Here is a 15894-nt window from a genome sequence, read left to right as displayed (position 1 = left end):
TGTGAAAAATGTGGGTAAATGGAGTTTGGGCCACAGACTCACGGCCCGGTGTTGTGGTGTGGCCATGTAACTGTTCTGTGCTGGCTCCTATCTTGTTGTTCTTTTCGATGACTGCTGTGCAACTAGAAGAGTAGAGTTAACCAATGTATCCAAGCAGCCTCAGTCTGAAAATCTTCTCGCTCACGAATCTCGTCTTTTTTGCACTACACCGTAATTTATTTTTATGTTTTCATTCAGTTAACTTATTTTGTAATACCCCATTTCTTCTTTCATCAACACTTACAGGCCGGCCTTTCACCCAGCGCTATTATACGTGGAGCAACAACTCACATTTACCTTACCAATCCATCCTCATCATCATCCAGCCAGAGGCGCCCAAGAATGATATAATCAGTCACAGTGTCCATGGAAGGGAGGACAAAGATGAATGACGAGATACAACTACACATTTGGCCCTGGATAACATAATACATTAACTTTAGTATCATTTTCCTAATTTTCTTTGATTCCTTTTTCCTCTTCATTTATTTTAGGCTTGTGTTTGGTAATTGATTGTTCACTTAAACTATCTCTTAATTTTCTTTGCTAGCTTCAGCCCGCTACATCAGGTATTACGGTTTCTCAGAGGGCATTCAGCCTAGGCAAAAGTCATATTCATATCATGTATAAGAAATACTTCCTTTGAATTGTGTAGTAGTAGTTAAGTACCACTTATTAACCATCAAGTTAATAATAAACCTTCATCATGCATCCATTTCGTTTTTCTTACTTGACTTTACATTTATTGGGTAGTAGTGGATCATCAATCATCGTCTTCATTGTTTTGCTTTGGTTGTCTCCATGCGTACTGTTTTTCTTTGTCAAACCTTTCCCCAAACCCCCATTCCCATCCATTCATCTAACCCTAACCATCTTCCCCCGGGCTGTGTGGTTTTATATTGAGGTGTGATGTTACTACATTAAATCTACGCCAACAATTGATCACACGCTTGCTGGGGCAGATGTGGTAAAAGCAACACTAATGAAATCAAATGTCAACGAGGCAGGGCGAGGATCCTCTTCTGCTTGCCCACCCAAGCTCACTGTATGTACTAGTGTACAAGGCAATTAATTTCCCAAAGTGACCCAACAAATACATCTAAATAATTGGTGGCATTGTTTGAATTTAATTTGACAGCATTTAAGTTTACGAATTGGATTGTGTTTTACCGACTCCTTCAACACAACTACATTTATCTTCTTGTACTTGGCAGTTCCCGACAACATTGATTTCTTTGAGTTTAGCAGTTGCAATATTGTTTATTTTTTTGGGCCAGTCTAATGTACTGTATTTTTCAACTTCTCCCACATTCTGTCTCAGGCAAATGACTCTCTTTGTTTTTGTTTTCCAATGCTAGTGCCAGTGTCTACTAGTCTACTACTACCATCACACAACCACGGCATATTCTCCATTGTCTTGGGAAACCATGCAGCCCTGCTTGCAGTGCCAAAGTTAATCATCAATCACAGGTAAGAAGAGAAGTTTGCTAGGAGGTATAATGGAGGAGAGACTGGTAGTACAAATAGGACAAATATAACTCAGTGAGGGGTACCGCATCTATCTGTTGGCATGATGTTGTTACATGTGGTCAATGAATAAATTATTTCAATCAAACACTGGCCGCTGCCCTGCATGTAGAGTAAACCTTGTCACGTACAACAGTAACCCCACCACAAAACAACTTCATATGTGTACGTTGAAAATAAATAACATTTATTGATATACATAAAAAATATCCTCCTAGTCCTCTACTATCCCACCCCTATCTCCACCCTAACCCCAACCAATGTCCAAGTCCAAAGAATGTCCCACAAAAATAACCCCAACACCCAATTCCCACCCACCAACAAAAGTATTAAAAAAGGGGCAAATGAACAGGGTCCATCACAATCGGCGGGCTTTAAGGTGTTTGTCCACCAATATCTTCACACGCTCCTCTAATTGATCCTCCAACTTTGACACCCGGAGGAGAATCTTTTGCCGAAATGCACGGCACCTACATTTGCATGCATGATGTGGGGGGCGGCAGATGTTGTTAAATGCCGGCGGTGAGCGGCTGCCTGACCACGGCACCGTAGTCCTGCAGGTGGGGCCTGGCTGAGGCCTGTGGCATTGGTAGAGGCAGCAGCTGCTGCCTCTTCCTCCTCGGCCTCAGCCACCAGCCGGCGGTACTCCTCCACAATGGCCTGCAGTTTCCTTTGCCGGGCCCTGGCTGCCAACTCCTTACTTGATGGTTTTTGGAAGGAGTATGAGTATCTATAAAAAAAGAAACAGAATTGTAACTGAAACTCTTCCAAATTAATTCAACACATAGTGGCATAGTAGCACTACCAAGCGCAGTACATACAAATGGTGGCAACTTTTAGTATCTATCTAATCTATCCTCCTCCTTCCCCTGCCTGTAACTTTTGTTGAAGTTTTTTCTGGCATTATACTGGCCCTAGTACTATGGGTGGACTTGAGTACACAGAAGAACACCAGTATTTTTTGTATCTCCTTTTATATTTTCAAAGTAAGACTCTGCTTCCAGTGACAGTCTCCACCTATGATGAATAAAATACATTTAGGGGGATAACAACCAATAAAAATAAATGTCTATCATTCTTTAATATCGCCTTAGCTGGTTTCACTTTCACCAACAACCACCCATGCGTCCACTCCTTCCTTGCCTTGGGTTTCATTGTCACAAACTCCGCTTATGATTCTTGCTATCCACTATATCCATGCACCCATATTGTTTTGCCCAACCAGGCATGCATCTTCTCTTTCACCTTCCAGTTCTACCCATCCTTCAACAACCCATGCATCGGATTCATATCTGCAAAGTGCATGAACCTTCCAAAGTATCCTTCTATGGTAGTCTTATTACATCTTTCGTCCTTCCTCCTTCCTCCCTAGTTCACTTCTTTCCCTTTTTGTTCAACACATCCCTCAAGGTCATCTGATCTGACTTTTAGTCTTCTCCATAACTTTCACAGCTGAGTTGGAGTCTGATAGAGGCCTTGTTTACTCAACTCACGCTGGTAATGCTGCAAAGGGTGTCTTCTTCAACCATTGTATATTGTCCAGTACAATTTCAAATTCATACTTTAATAAGTCTCATAGCACAGTGAGGGAAATGTTCCCTTTCCACCTAGTAATGCAAATAAGTAATGAATATAACTTACCACCGCTGAAGTTTCCTCCCCCACTGTTGCTACTGCAGGTGCCGCAGCCACTGTCCCCTCCTGGATGGCATTAGTATTGCCGCTGACCCCGTCGGCAGTGGCACTGGTCGTTGGTAGTGAATGTGCACCTATAAAAGCAAGTACACCTTTTGAGATGCCTGCACAACTTCACCTACTTTACTAGTTGTACTTCACCAGGAAGGAAGATTGAAAATACAGTTACGTACAACATAAAGCATTGTAAGTGTAACTAGTCCAAATTGCGTACTACTGTACAGCAGTCATTAGACAGAGTTTAGTTTTACTTTATTAGATGGTCCCTTGGGTCATCTAATCTCTACTCCTACTCTAGTCTTTGGAACGTTAGCCTGAGCCATGTAACCATTTTAGAATGATCCGGGTCTACTGTTTTGCCCATGTTTGTACCTTGCAGCTTGTTGCACAGTAAGAAAGACGCCTTTGATGCCACATGAGTGTTGCATACAACTAAAGAGGTTGACTTACTTACTTACAGTATTGTTAATCCCTTTTGCTTATCCATAATGTTACACTTTTTGGCATGACTGCTATAAACTGGCATAGTTGTATTCACTGTCTAACGTGCAACATTTTTCTCCTAGGCAGATGAGAAGATTGCCTTCTACGAACCAGAGATTAGCAGAGCTTTCGAAAGATGCATTTGTAACCAGTATACGTTCAACGGTGAGGGGTCTCCCACAATTCTCTATCATGCACTAGTTGTACAAAAATGTAGAGTATTTAATCTTCTTTATTTTGCATGGTGGAGCTGGATGATTTTCATTGAACAACTTACAAGTTACAACAATACAAAGCTTGTTATTAAAAAAATAAAGTTTTTGAACTTGCACATAGACTCTGTGGTATATATTTTTGAGTGTCTGGGGTGTTGTGGACTTAAACGAGTGAGTGAGCGAAAGGGTGTTCTTCTGTTCTGGGTTGTGTAAGAAAATCATTGGGTATATCTAACTATCTTCTTGTGGGGGTCGGGAGTGGGACAAATGACTATGACTGAGACACTTCGGTATGTAGACTGTCGTTGAATTGTGGGTTCTTCTGACTGAGTTCTGTGACTAGGGTGTAAGTAAGGTCCAACTTCCCTATCACCAACATCCTATTTTCTTGTGCATAGTTCTGTATGTGCCTGTGCAGAGAATAACCGCAACAGTAGTAGTAGTATCATAACCTAACAAAAATTAGTAGGCAAACATCTGGTTGCGCATTTTTGGGGTGGGAATTGACAAAGACTAGAGATTACAGAGGACAACGCAAAAGACAGGAGTGGACCCAGTGGCTACAGCTATTCTATCACAGCTTTATCTTAACTAAAGAGTGGCCAACAGGGCAAGCTTAGCTAAAGACAGTCTAATAGTAGTAGCACAGAGAGTCATCGGGCAGAGGCAGTTTGAAGGAATTTAAAGTCAGGGATGGCATTAGATACCCAAAATTTGGAAAACAAATTGAAGACCAAAGAAGGTTTAGCTAACATTTAATTAGGAAGGAGGCTAATAGGTTTGAAACAATAAGGTGCGTTAAAAAGTTAGGGAAATATAATTCATAATATAAGCACTGGAGGACTTACTGGGGCCAGCAGCAGGATCCTCGGTAGAGGAGCGCTCCTCTGGTGGTTGTCCCGCCGACTCGGACCCCTTCTTCGTGCCCCTGGGTGGTGCTGATCATGTAAGAAATAATAAAGAAAGAGAAACATTGAGTGCTGTGAAACAAATACATCATTCAAAAATCCTCTCAAACATTTTAGGAAACAACAATTGCAATAAAATTTACTTCGAAGTCTAAATGACTACTGGCTTGCAGGATTTACAGACCGTCTACTTATAGAACACTAATCAAATGTTCCATAAACATTCTGATTGCAGAATATACTAACGAAGCCAGTACCTCCTGACCTACACCACCTATTCCAGAATCCAGCCGGGCCAATTGTTCAGTAAGTCGGCATTTCCATTTTATTTTTGCCCGCAAACATGCATAGATGAGATGGAGGAGTAGGACACATGCATACATTTGTACATACACGAAATTGTTGGTTGCTTGCGTCATATGAACTGCTACTGACTGACGTGACAATGCTATTGCTGCTAAGCCTACCACTCAGTAAACAAACTGCAAACCGGTTCTATGGAGGGGTGGGATAAATAATAACTAAGTAAGCATTCAGTGACAGAGGAGGCGCCGCGTCATGCAGACCGTTAAGAAAATATGAACTAATACTATCCATCCACCACTATTTCACTAAAGGACAATGTAAGGACTAGACTCTAGCAATAGCATTAACTAACTTCAGTTCTCTAAAGTAAACTCTAACATCAATAATCACCAGCCCAGGCTAGCGCACAGTTATACAAACCAGTAAGAGAAGTGGCGAGCGAGCAGCAACTGTGTCATACGGTAACAGAAGATTTTGAGACAGAATTGATCTGCAATGTAACTAAGCGCACAAGTAATCGTGTTACTTATTCGTCCAAGAATTAAACACAATACTTATACTACTATATATACATATATTAATATTACTAGCTACTCACCAAGCCCCACGACCTCGACACCTAGCAGGTCCAACAGGTCCTGCTCCCTGTCCAGAATGTCTGCCCACCGGTGGGCCAGCTGCTGGTGGGTGCGCCGGATATCCGAGCGACGGTAGACTGCCCGGCGCACCTTCGCCCACCGGCGGTGACGCTCCTCTGGGAGGTAACCAGAGCCTGGCCTGCCGCCTGCTGCCAAGGTCAAGGGGAGGTGGCGCTGGATAAAAAAAACAAGGGCGGCCACCTCCGCCTCCCCGAAAAGATTCCGGGCCTTCACCCATGAAGGTCGCATTCTGCAGCAAGGCAGCCGGCTCTTGGGCGCAGGCGCCTTGCCCTTCGAGCCGGTTCTGCTGCTCCCCTTTGCCATGGTTCTGGGGTGGAGGTGGAAAAGAAAACGTTAGAACAAAAGGAAAAAAGTTAGGGGGAAGAATTAGGAGTAAAATAAAAAAGTAGAAAAGTTTAAAAAAAGGTGGAAAAGTAGAAATAAAATGCAAAATATAAACTTAGGGACAGAGAGAGATAGATGATGAGTAAAAAAAAGTAAGAAAAACTGTGAAAATAGGTAAAGATTGCACAGATATAAGGTGGATAGAAAACTAGGCCCAGAACCATAGCATAGAGTGTGAAAAACAAGATGGCCGCGGCCATCGCGACCACGTGGGTAAGTTCGCACGCGAACACGCACTTTGTCAGCGTGAACAAGTAGTTGTGTTCCCGAATAAGATGTGCACCGCGCGAACACGTTATACGCGACCCGGAAGAGGAAATAGGGGACGCGAGCGGGCGGGACAATTGAAAAAACGAGATGGCCGCGCCCATAGCCCACCGCATGGGTAAGGTCGCACGCTACAATCCCCCGAACACGCAGACAGCGCCCCGAATACGCACAACGTGCTCCCGAGCAAGAAAAACGGCTCGCGAACGGGACCAGCAAGCTACTACGCACGCTCGCGAAGCTCGCGTAGTGCGAGAACGTCTTCGCGTAGCTTCGTGTAGCACGACTACGCGTACTACACCCAGGGTTACCTTGGAGGTTTCAACACAGTCTGTCCGTGGAGGTTTCTTAAAGACCCTGTATGGGCAGTATCCCATGGAATTCAACACAGTCTGTCTTTCAAGGTTTCAACACAGTCTGTCCTTGAAGGTTTCAACACAGTCTGTCCTTGGAAATTTCTTAAAGACCCTCTTTGGGCAGTATCCCATGGAATTCAACACAGTCTGTCCTTGAAGGTTTCAACACAGTCTGTCCTTGAAGGTTTCAACACAGTCTGTCCTTGAAGGTTTCAACACAGTCTGTCCTTGGAGGTTTCTTAAAGACCCTCTTTGGGAAGTATCCCATGGAATTCAACACAGTCTGTCCTTTGAGGTTTCTTAAAGACCCTGTATGGGCAGTATCCCATGGAATTCAACACAGTCTGTCCTTGAAGGTTTCAACACAGTCTGTCCTTGAAGGTTTCTTAAAGACCCTCTAAGGGCAGTATCACATTGAATTCAACACAGTCTGGCATTTACTAGACTGGATGCTGCCCATCGAGAGATGTTTTAAGGCATGGACAAAGTGGTCCCGGCCCAGGGCCCCAGCCTTTCAGGGGGACCACGGATAGAGTCAGCTCTGATCTGTAGAGAGCCTTGCCCCAATGACCTTGCACAGGTCTTAAACAGATTGTTTGGAATACGGTTTTCCTTTAATTTATTTTTAATGTAAGTGATGTGACCATGCAATATCCCTAAACAAAGCTCATTTCAGATCAAAACAGAACCTTGCATATGAAAAATAGAAGGGGGTCACAAAGATTATTTGCGATTATATCAGTGAGTTGCTAGATATTAATAATATTGAATAAAACTTCACTATCCCTGAACATTTAGTGCAAACATTTAGAATTTGGACCAGAGTGGCTGTCCACTGGCCGAAGAGGGCATGAAAGAGCTTAAACTGGATCATACATTCAAAGCTGTTCTGAACGGGGGCCCCTGGTCCCCAAAAATCCTTAAGATGTCTCTGTGCCTCCTTTCAAGAGATCACCAGGAGGAGAACATACAATGTCCAGAGCTCTGTACTACTGATCCAGATGTTTTGGGGTTGACCTGTTACCAAGCACTAACAAGAACAATTGTTGTTTCTGTTCATCTACAGAAAGGGCCTTGGAGAATCGTAACCCCAAGCCCAGAGCTTGAACCACTCCCCTCTTATTTCACCTGACTAGCAGCATGACCCCGTCTGTAGAGCGGCCCTTTGGGTCATGCGGTACTTAGTCTGTGACACTGGTTAAGATATCACAATGGGAAGAAGGTTCTTATGTGAGATTTCTTAATCCTAGCCTGACGACCCTCGCTCACCTGTCCCGATCATACTGAAACAAGCTCCCCCTTCCATAGCACCAGCTCTAGCATGTCAGATGGAGGCTAAGGTTGTATCTTTTTTATTAGAGAGACAAGCCTGAATGTGGTCTTGCGTTAGACATTACTTCATCGGTGGATATTAGTTACTCCAGCAAGGAGGTGTTGTGGTTCCCAAAGCTATACGTGGTTGTATATCGAGTGTACGTCTCTCACAACATCTAGCAGTCAATCTTCCAGAGCACAACCACTAACTTTAGTTAACAGCCAACTCTACTTCTATTTCAGGCGTGTTAACATGGAGGTGAACCCAAATCAGTTGGCCAATCATACTGTGTCCTTTGCAATAATGAAGGGTTAGGCATATTAGTTTATAAATTAAGGGCTTGGCTTGCCTTTCCTAATTATAGGATATTATTATTTAAACAAATGTGACGCCTCATGTTTCATGGGAAAGGTATTTGTAGTAACGAAACTATAGAATTCAGAATGAGGGATACCCAAGCATTCCTGCAATTGGTCAAAAATATCTATTCTGAAACCAAGCCTTTACTCGAGACTCCAGGCCCGATTCATGGTGTCCAGGTCGGTAGATTACCTCCAATTTGTATTTAGCTGCTCTTCTGTGAAGCACCCAGAGACCACCCACACTGTCCCTGGGCCAAGATTGACCTAAGGCTTTTCCTGCACCCTGGAACCTTCTCGCATATGGATAAGGATTCTAGTGGTTCTAGAGCCTGCTGATCTAGTGATAGCCGAAAGTGAGACATGTGTGGTGTTCTCAGCAGTGGCAGGGTACTTATAGCTGCCCCGTGTTCTATTCCATCTCCTCACCTGTGGCAGCGGTTGGTCCCTCTCCTCACCCAGGGTAGCGGCTCGTCCCTCTTTTCACCTGTGGCAGCGGCTCGTCCCTCTCCTCACCTGAGGCAGCGGCTCGTCCCTTTCTTCACCTGTGGCAGCGGCTCATCCCTCTCCTCACCTGTGGCAGCGGCTCGTCCCTTTTCTCACCTTTGGCAGCGGCACGGCCCTCTCCTCACCTTTGGCAGCGGCACGGCCCTCTCCTCACCTTTGGCAGCGGCACGGCCCTCTCCTCAGCTGAGGCAGCGGCATGTCCCTCTCCTCACCTATGGCAGTGGCGTGTCCCTCTCCTCACCTGTGGAAGTGGCTCGTAACTCTCCTCACCTGTGGAAGTGGCTCGTAACTCTCCTCACCTGTGGCAGCGGCTCGTCCCTCTCCTCACCTGTGGCAACGGCTCGTCCCTCTGATCTGTGGCAACGGCGCGTCCCTCTCCTCACCTGTGGCAGCGGCGCGTCCCTCTCCTCACCTGTGGCAGCGGCTCGTCCCTCTCCTCACCTGTGGCAGTGGCTCGTCCCTCTCCTCACCTGTGGCAGCGGCTCATCCCTCTCCTCACCTGTGGCAGCGGCTCGTCCCTCTCCTCACCTGTAGCAGCGGTTCGTCCCTCTCCTCACCTGTGGCAGCGGCGCGTCTCTCTCCTCACCTGTGGCAGCGGCGCGTCTCTCTCCTCACCTGTGGCAGCGGCTCGTCCCTCTCCTCACCTGTGGCAGCGGCTCGTCCCTCTCCTCACCTGTGGCAGCGGCTCGTCCCTCTCCTCACCTGTGGCAGCAGCTCGTCCCTCTCCTCACCTGTGGCAGCGGCTCGTCCCTCTCCTCACCTGTGGCAGCGGCGCATCTCTCTCCTCACCTGTGGCAGCGGCGCGTCCCTCTCCTCACCTGTGGCAGCGGCTCGTCCCTCTCTTCACCTGTGGCAGCTGCTCGTCCCTCTCTTCACCTGTGGCAGCGGCTCGTCCCTCTCCTCACCTGATGCAGCGGCTCGTCCCTCTCTTCACCTGTGGCAGCGACTCGTCCCTCTCCTCACCTGAGGCAGCAACACAGCCCTCTCCTCACCTGTGGCAGTGGCGCATTCCTCTCCTCACCTGTGGCAGCGGCTCGTCCCTCTTCTCACCTGTGGCAGCGGCTCGTCCCTCTTCTCACCTGTGGCAGCGGTGTGTCCCTCTCCTCACCTGTGGCAATGGCACGTCCCTCTCACCTGTGGCAGCGGCGCGTCCCTCTCCTCACCTGTGGCAGCAGCTCGTCCCTCTCCTCACCTGTGGCAGTGTCGCGTCCCTTGCCCGCATGCCTTCCAATGGTAAGAAGGAGCTCTTTGAGTCTCAGGCTCAGCGTGCAGTGAAGACCTTTCCTCCGCGTCATCAAGGCAGAACGGTTCCTTCCATGGCCAGGGCTTCTCAGCGGGTGCATTCGCATCCACGCCGGTGGATGAGAGAGTTGGCAGCAAGACTCTGAGGGCTGACTGATGTCAAACAAGGGGTTCCTCTTGGTCCGTCTGCTGTTTTTGGAAATGGTATTCCCCTGAAGAGCAGACATGACTAGCCTTACCAAATGGTGTCAACCCTTTTCTGTGACGTCATTTCCAGCTCAGAGTACACACAGGGATGCTTTGTCAGAGAAGCATGCATTGCCATCCATATTTTCTCCTATTTGCTGTTGCACTGTTTGCCCACCCAGTCGCCATTTTGTCTCTTATCTTTACTCTTTTTCTGCCACATGATCCCTTGAAAATCTTGTTTTCTGAAAGTCCCTACACTGGGCTCCTTCTCAACCTGAGCCCGGGTGGTTCTGGTGCCTGCTTATCGGGCCATCCATCATCTGCACCCACAATCAAGAATCGGCAATATTTGACCTTTTCTCCTTGAGAATATCTGAAGGAGACTCTTGCTGTTTGTGCGTAGACTACGCAAGGGCGGCGCCACCGCCAGGAGCTGTGCTTTCTTGGGCCCTTTATAAGGACAATTAGGAGACCTTTATTGTTTCCAGTCTTGACATCATCATAAGAATCAGCATTCCTCATTCACCCTTGTTTGTTTTAATTTTTATATATTCAGAAGCTCATTTGCACAATACACATCTTGGATTGCTAGCCCCTATTTAGCAATGTATCAACAGGTTTGAAGACTCTACCAGGTGAATCTTGAGGCCAGAAGACACCAAATAATGGATGATCAGTCCAGGATCATTGCAGCCTCTGGTGGCCTCACCAGGCGGTGTGTTTTGGGGACCCTGTTCCATCAAGTTTGATGATCTTGTCAGTTGTCTCACTGAAGTTGAGAGCCAGTAGATTGTTCATAATATTCATTTAGGATACACCCAAGTAAAGTCACACCTTATGTAGAGTGTACTTTAAAGGCACACATGTTGATGCATTCTTCAGTTAATCACCAGAGATATGTGAAGTCATCAATGACCTTTGATCTCTCTGGACCAGATTCAATCTATTGACCAGAGTGATTTATACCATCAGCATAAGTAGGCCGATTAGAATAATGGCTATCAATCTCGAGACCCCATAAATCTTATGGGGCATTTTTACAATGAAAGGGCGCAGTGCGACACAACAAGTAATGTGGCGGCACAGAGCTTCATCATTTAAAAAGTGCAGGGATGCGCTGTATTTACAAGAACACAGAACACCCCTGTGCTGTCCCCTTCCTCAGCACTAAAACAGCAGCCGGGTGCCAACACAGGCACCATGGTGCAAGGGGGCCGGCGTTGCATGGATCATTATGTTTGTGGAGGATGTGAAACCCTCCTGCACAAAAGCACTCATTAATGGCGTTTGCTCCTTATATGTGTGCTGCAGAAGCACACATTGAAAGAGCAAAAAAAGATGAGAAATAAAAGTATTTCTTCTTGTTGCACCACTCTTACGCCACCACTGGGGGACGCTGTTTCAGATCTTATACATCCTTGTAAATCTGGGGCTGTGTCAAAGAGCAATGGGTGTTGCGGTGGAACACCCACAGCAACACCCACTGCCCTCCCCTTCACCACAGAAAACTGTGTGGAGCGCCATATTTACAAGGTGAGGTTGAGCCACGCGAAGGGGCTTACGGCCACCTTGTAAATATGGAGCAGGACACAGCGCCAACGCAACGTCGCAAAAAGTGAGGCTCAGATGGCGCTATTTTTGCCATGTAAATATATGCCTTATGTGTTTTAATTCTTCTCCAAGAGGCTCTAAAACAATTCCAAAACATAGGGGCTGATTTACAGCTCCTTGTGCTGCAGGTGCGTCACTTTTTCCCTATATTTACAGAGGCGCACTGGGGTTCCTAGGGCTGTAAATGAGCGCCATAGGATGTGTGGGAGGAACCGTTGCCTTGTTCCTTGCTTTAACGTGAAGGGTCCCTACTACAGCCCAGACTTTAAGAGACCTCCACAGCACTGTCCATCAATACAAACCAGCCCCCTCCCCCCCCCCCATCACATGATCCGATGGGGAAGGGAGGCATTATTCCTAGACAGGCTGCAGGGGCCGGGGCGGCTGACTTCATCTGTCTGTAAAGCTTGTAATACATCTGGAGTGTTCTCTTGAAAGTCCTCCTTCCAGACACCAGGTCCGCATCAAACCGTTGATGGCATCGACATGTCGTTGGGTCTGGGGGCAAACATCCTTCCATCGTCTTCCCTCTGCATTCATTGAGTGATCACACCTGGCCCTGACTCCCTGGATCAAGCGGGCCTCTGAGGCCGGACCAGCAGCGCCAGAACAGGGCCATGTGCCACCAATAGTGATTGCATTAAGAATTTTAGTATGTTGTGGGTATAGGTTGTATTTCAGTAGGTCCTGGGGTTTCCTCTCTTGGAATTGTCCTGTGGTGAGAGCCATCTGTGTCTCTGCACCCAGAAGGAAATGCTTCATGTCTGGCCGGCAGAGATGTTTGTGGGTTTCGATTTTTGTAAATCGTTTTTTAGAACATTGCTGTGTGCACACCTGCTTTGTGTACACCTGCTGTGTATCCACCAGCTGACCCGCTACCTCGAGGAGAACATACTGGACCCGTCCCAATCCAGGTTCCGCAGCAACCACACTACCAAAACTACCGTCATCTGCGCCACCGATGACATCAGGGCCCTGCTGGACAACGGCGAAACCGCGGCCCTCATACTCCTGGACCTATCAGCCGCCTTCGTCACTGTCTGCCACCGCAGCCTAAGCACACGCCTCCACAACGCAGGAATCCGAGACAAGGCTCTGGAATGGACCACCTCCTTCCTCTCCGGCAGAACCCAGAGCGTACGCCTCCCCCCTTTCCGCTCCGAAGCCTCCGAGATCAACTGCGGCATACCCCAAGGATCATCCCTCAGCCCAACATTGTTTAACATCTACATGGCACCGCTCCCCCAGGTCGCCGTCTGCACGACCTCAACTTCATCTTACGCCGACGAAACCCAGCTGATCCTCTCCTTCACCAAGGACCCCCTCACTGCCAAAACCAACCTCCACGAAGAAATGAAAGCTGTCGCCGAGTGGATGAAGAACAGCTGTATGAACCTGAACTCGGAAAAAACGGAGGTCCTCATCCTCGGCACCACCCCCTCAACCTGGGACGACTCCTGGTGGCCGACCGCACTGGGAGCTGCACCAACCCCCACTGACCACGCACGCAACCTGGGGTTTATCCTCGACTCAACACTCTCCATGACCAAGCAAGTCAATGCCGTCTCGTCCTCCTACAGGTGGATCCCCACAGTGACACGAAAAACGATCACTCAGGCCCTTGTCAGCAGCAGGCTATTCGAGCAGTAGCATAACCCCCCCACCCCAGCACCTTGAGACCCTTGGGGTGAGTAGCGCGCTTTACAAATGTTCTGATTGATTGATTGTGACCACCGTGCTGTGTGGACACCTGCTGTGTGGCCACTGCGATGAGTGTCCACACCTGCTGTGTGCACACCTGCTGTGTGTATACCTATGTGGCCACCGTGATGTGTGCCCACCTGCTGTATGGCCATTGTGCTGTGTGCACACCTGTGTCCACACATGCTGTGTGTACACCGTGCTGTGTGACCACCTGCTGTGTGTACACCGTGCTGTGTGCACACCTGCTGTGTGTACACCGTGCTGTGTGCACACCGTGCTGTGTGTACACCGTGCTGTGTGGACACCTGCTGTGTGGCCATTGCGATGAGTGTCCACACCGCTGTGTGGCCACAGTGCTGTGTGTACACAGTACTGTGTGATCACCTGTTGTGTGCTGTGCCCACACCTGCTGTTTGCACACCTGTTTCCAAACCTGCTGTGTGCACACCTGCAGTCTGTACACCGTGCTGTGTGTACACCGTGCTGTGTGCACACCTGCTGTGTGTATACCTGCTGTGTGCACAACTGCTCTGTATACACCTGCTGTGTGTACACCGTGCTGTGTGACCACCTACTGTGTGCACACCGTGCTGTGTGACCACCTACTGTGTGTACACCATGCTTTGTGCACACCTGTGTCCACACATGCTGTGTGTACACCGTGCTGTGTGACCACCTGCTGTGTGTACACCTGCTGTGTGTACACCTGCTGTGTGTACACCTGCAGTGTGTACACCGTGCTGTGTGCACACCGTGCTGTGTGCACACCTGCTGTGTGTACACCGTGCTGCGTGCACACCTGCTGAGGGGCCACAGTGCTGTGTGGCCACCGTGCTGTGTGCACACCTGCCTTATGTCCACCGTGCTGTGTGCACACCGTGCTGTGTGCACACCGTGCTGTGTGCACACCTGCTGTGTGCACACAGTACTGTGTGGACACCATGATGTGTGCCCACCTGCTGTATGTACCGTGCTGCGTGCACACCTGCTGAGGGGCTACAGTGCTGTGTGCACACCTGCCTTATGTCCACCGTGCTGTGTGCACACCTGCCTTATGTCCACCGTGCTGTGAGCACACCTGTTGTGTGTACACCTGTTGTGTGTACACCTGCCGTGTGCACACCTGCTGTGTATACACCTGCTGTGTATACACCTGCTCTGTGCCCACCGTGATGTGTGCCCACCTGCTCTGTGTACACCTGTGTGCACGCCTGCTGCCTGCATGCCTGCCGTGTGCACACCTGCTGCGTGCACACCTGCTGCGTGCACACCTGCCGCGTGCACACCTGCCGCGTGCACACCTGCCGTGTGCACACATGCCGTGTGCACACATGCCGTGTGCACACATGCCGTGTGAACATTTGATGTGTGCACACCTGCTGTGTCCACCGTGCTGCAGACGTGAGCCCTGGTACGGCGGCAGTTAGTGCAGACATCTTAGGTCGGACCAGGCCTCTCCCACAGCAGCTAGTGACGCACAAAGCTCCCTGGCTGCCGAGAGGCGCCCCTACTTACTGCTCGGCTCACCACACCTGGAGCACCCTCGCCCTCGGGTGAGGCATCTTTACCATCAATCAAAAGCCCGTTTTCAAGAGTAAGATGTCTGCATATACCAACTCTGTAGCGGATGTTTGCAGAAATGTATGAGTTACTTACCTTCAGTAACGATGTATCTGGTAGAGAAGATTCTAGCCGCAGATTCCTGAACGTAGAATTATTCCCAGACGTGAGACTGGACCCGGAAAACTTTTTGATACAGCATCACTACGCGCCGGGTGGACGGCATCACGCGACTCCGCCCAGGCGTCGTCCGTGTATGTGACGCCAGCGAGGTCACGTAAGTCCCACCCCGGCACGCCTATGTCAGTTTTCTTTGGATAACTTTTCCACGCCAGAACGCGGAGCCACCAGACTAACTGTGGGAACATGGAAACAGTGTGCGAATAGCAGAATATTCGGAAAAAAGAATGGTGAGGCCAACACCATAAAGTGCAGGGACGGAAACTGCAGTACCCAAAGGCAAGGAAAAGAATAAAGAAACAGAGCACAGTCCTGAACCACCACCCTTCCACCATGTAAACAGTCCCCCCTAAGACAGGGAACACATACAAAATTTCATGACAACCTT

The 15894-nt window shown here is 48.5% G+C and overlaps 1 protein-coding gene and 1 long non-coding RNA gene across 5 annotated transcripts in view; both read right to left on the bottom strand.

Annotated features, from left to right (window-relative positions):
* Nucleotides 1-15894, bottom strand: part of LOC144764106 (beta-1,4 N-acetylgalactosaminyltransferase 2-like) — an 807618-nt gene that overhangs the window by 75813 nt on the left and 715911 nt on the right. The window lies entirely within an intron of this gene.
* Nucleotides 1957-4903, bottom strand: LOC144762103 (uncharacterized). Its single transcript, XR_013596050.1, has 3 exons — nucleotides 4808-4903; nucleotides 3208-3335; nucleotides 1957-2296 (listed from the first exon to the last, which is right to left on the bottom strand). It is a non-coding gene; the product is annotated as an uncharacterized LOC144762103 (long non-coding RNA).

The sequence above is a fragment of the Lissotriton helveticus genome, chromosome 6 (genome assembly GCF_964261635.1).
Source record: "Lissotriton helveticus chromosome 6, aLisHel1.1, whole genome shotgun sequence".
NCBI classification, from domain to species: Eukaryota; Metazoa; Chordata; class Amphibia; order Caudata; family Salamandridae; genus Lissotriton; species Lissotriton helveticus.
This window is presented reverse-complemented; position numbering and strand designations above follow the sequence as displayed.